At 41.7% G+C, this 3,870-nt stretch overlaps 1 long non-coding RNA gene across 1 annotated transcript; it reads left to right on the top strand.

The window, feature by feature from the left end:
• Window positions 1-660: 660 nt before the first annotated feature.
• Window positions 661-3,569, top strand: LOC120917356. The gene is made up of 2 exons (XR_005744188.1): window positions 661-769; window positions 1,454-3,569. It is a non-coding gene; the product is annotated as an uncharacterized LOC120917356 (long non-coding RNA).
• The last annotated feature ends 301 nt before the right edge of the window (window positions 3,570-3,870 follow it).

The raw sequence follows: 3,870 nt of genomic DNA, 5'->3' as shown, positions 1-3,870 counted from the left end.
GTTTATAGCTCTGTTATTAAACTAAAGTAACATTTTTTTTATTCCTGAACGTTCTAGAAAAAAAAAAAAAACACAGCTTATTATTTATCAGGCGTCTCCTCAGAACCAGTTCAGACCAGTTTGAACCGGAGCACATTTCACTGCAGTAAATATCCATCCGCTCAATTTTTTCTGTACCGAAGCTAGCATGTGTGAAATGTGATCCATCCGCCGGCAGTTTACTGCTGTATTCTTCCGCCGGATTATGTGAGGGGAGAAGCGGCGCGTCTCGTTTTAAATCGTTATAGTTTTTTTAACGTTTGTTTGATAAATAAAGATATTGAATTAGCGTGTCACACGGTGTACAGACTCGGGAACGCTAAACTAGTTAGAACTGAGGAGCACTAGAATGGGAGGGGCCGAGGCGCATGCGCACAAAGACGGTCCTCGGAGCTCTGAAAACTTCCACTTAGTTTTTTTAGTCGTATTTTAAATAAGGGGCAGTGTAATTTATTGACTAATTTGTTAGCACTTTAGTAGAACGAGAGCACCGCAGACATAACTTCCCAGTACAATGAGGCGGGAGTGGAAACTTTACGTTTGGGACTACTTTTCCAGTCAGTTTGGCGGAAGGATACAAAACAGGACGCCGCCATTGAAGCCTATATAAAAGACGGTAGCGGGCGGGTAAAAAGTATTTCGGGTGGAAGATGAGGAGGAAGAACAGAAGAAGAGAGAAGCGGCGGCGGCTGAGCAGAAAAGGCACAGAGGGTCTGCGCTGACATGGATGGTATGTATATAGTGAGTGTCAGTGGTGAGTATGGGGTCTGGGTTGGAGTACAGAGGAAAGCCTCAGAGTAATCCATAATATATGTGAGTGGTCACTTATATTGTAGAACATTAAAGGACTGGTCACTTATATTGTAGAACATTAAAGGACTGGTCACTTATATTGTAGAACATTATAGACTGGTCACATATATTGTAGAACATTATAGACTGGTCACTTATATTGTAGAACATTATGGGCTGGTCACTTATATTGTAGAACATTATAGACTGGTTCATGTTAGAATGGATGAATTCCCCAACAGCCTATTTATTTCAATGGGATATCAGATTTACCAGAACACAGAAAAAATAATGCAAGCACTAATGTAACTTGTCAGATTGTGTCGCACCTACCTGCATTATACTGCGTGTGGTTTGATGGGCACAAATGTGCTGTGTTTGGGGGGCGGTAACATAATGTCACCCATGGATGTCTCGGGAGGGTATTGCGTTTTATATTGGGGATCGCACTGCGTCTTCGTGTGAACCCATCTTTAGGAGGTCAAGTAAATTGCTTTATAAGTAATTTAATCTGTTCCTATGTGGCATTATGTGGGTATGTGTGCTGCTCTTGTAGGGGGGGGGTTAATGGATTTTATATGTAGGGAGTTACATATATGTATGGTCATTTTGTGATTCCTAGGACTGTTCACAAGAACGAGGTACCGTCAAGATCTGCTGAATGTTGCTCACCCTAGGGAACTGGCGATCCCAAGGAGCCGTGCGTTCCGTGCCGTAACTGAGGAGCAGTGATAAGCAGGTGTATTCTGATTGTGTCTTTAGATTGAATCATTCAGGGGGTGTCCTGTGGTGACTAATGCAGTCTTGTGACAGCGTGGTCCGTAATGAATGTTGCCACCAGGTGGCAGAGTATGTGGGGGTTCAATGGTAAACGGTACAGGGTGTGGCCGCTGCTGTTGGTACTGCAGTCTTAAGCTGGTACTGTCTGTAATATGAATGTTGCCACTAGATAGCGCAGTGTGTGGATGTACAAAATAGTACAGGGAGTGGCTGCTGGTGACAGTGCTGTCTGAATTCTAAATGTTGCCACTAGGCAACACAATGTGTGGATGTACAAATGGTAAAGGGAGTGGCCGCTGGTGACAGTACTGCAGTTTTATGACAGTATTGTCTGTTGCCACTAGGTGGCAGTGTATGGGCATAAAAATGCTGCAGGGAGTGGTCACTGGTGACGCAGCTGCAGTGTGATCTATTATGAATGTTGCCACTAGGTGGCAGTGTGAATGTACAATAGTGATGGAGGAGGAAGAATAGGTCCAAAAAAAAACATTCTTGGTTTGGGGTGGGAGGGGGGGAATTGAGTTGTCTCTAATTTTATTTTCCAGGTCTAATTTCATCCCATTTCAAGCACTGAACTGAATAGGCGACTTCATCTGTAGACTTAAACAGTCAAGTTCCATTTTAAAGGCGTTATATGCAGACATCTGGCATGGCATGGGTATTTAATTTTATCTGTAATGATTTAGGTATATTTGGGGAGAATCTAGATTAGTTATGTATGGCCTTAGCTGTAAGGGGAGGGGGTGAATATAACTAGACATCCCTTTAGGTTTCCCATGTGGTCAGTGCGTAGATAGGTGGGGGGTAGGTGGTTAGGTAGTTGTATCTGGGTGGGGCGGGGCTATAAATGGTTATTTTTAGATTCTTTTCAGACAACACCCACGTAGAAGCAGTTCCGTGTTTTTCTGCCAAGGACAACAGTGGATCCTTACATGATGATTCCCCTAGCCCAAGATGTACGACCTGAGCTCAGTGTGCCGTTAGGAGTATGAGTCCCTCCCTTGTGAGCCAAAGATCTTCCTACATGTGCCTGTGATATTCTGCATTCCAAAGTCCCATTACTGCTGTCCCGCCAGTGGAAGGATTCCATGGTTCCTGCCGGTCATCACAACACATCCCCTGGGGTGGGACCCCTAATAAAGATGCGTTTCTAGTGTGGTCCCTACCATCATACCTACCATCACTTGCCCTAACCCTTAAGGAGCCCCAAGTCTTCTGAACATTATGTTGCACTATGAAGATAATCAAGCCCTTTATTAAGAACATTTAAGTTATGAGCCACCCCCTAGATAAGGATCAAATTAATTGCAAACCCAGCATGTTATGGACGTAAAGATATAGTTTTAATTTATTCACTGGATCCGCAGTGAGAAGTTGCACAATATTTTTAAAGTTCACTGGAACCCCATAGAAAGTTGTTCAATATGTTTTTATCACTTGTACTGATATTTGCATTAAGTCACTTGGTGTGTGTGTGTAAATACTGTCATTTTATAATACGAGTATTTGTGCATTTAGTGTGTGCCAGATGAGCCACGCTTTAGACTTTGTATGTACTGTTGCAGATTGCAGACTTGTATTTGCATATTTGTGATGCCAGACAGCTTTGTCGTAATTTTTAGGCCTCTATAATGAGGCCCAAGTAGTCGTGTCTGTGTTTTATTTAACGGCTCTTTAAATTGTGTCGTTCTTTTGTTTTAAAAAAAAAAAACAAGCATGAAAGGTACATTTGTTGAATAAGGTATCAAATGATAAAATTACAAATATAAAAATAGCTTCGCTTTAATAAACAAAGCTTCGCTTTAACAAACGTCAAGGATGAGGACCAACAGTCATCCTGGAACATCAGCTAACCAAAGCTTCACTCAGCTGAGGATTCCCAAAGGAACAAGCTGGAACGTCAATACATATTAAATACAATGAAAAGATCATAATAACCTAAAACTATTAATTCCTTACATAGCTAATATCCCTGGGTAACAACTTCTCATAACATCGGTAAACATTTGGGGTGTGCAACATGCCATGGCATTTCTCAGGATTGGTGGGATAAACAGAACATTACTGGGGGCTAGGTATCAAAGTTATTACCAAAGCTTATCAGTTTATACCTTGTTCACCAAACATGGCTACTTATGGGATGGTTCCACACAAATTTAACTGCATAACAAGCACTTAACACAATAAACCACCCATAGTGCTAAAAAAAAAAAAAGCATCAGATTAAAAGCCATCTTAATAAAAACGTTTGTCGTAATC

Source organism: Rana temporaria, chromosome 11 (genome assembly GCF_905171775.1).
Source record: "Rana temporaria chromosome 11, aRanTem1.1, whole genome shotgun sequence".
NCBI lineage: Eukaryota > Metazoa > Chordata > Amphibia > Anura > Ranidae > Rana > Rana temporaria.
Note: the sequence above shows the minus strand (reverse complement) of the source record. Positions and strands in the feature narration are given on the sequence as shown.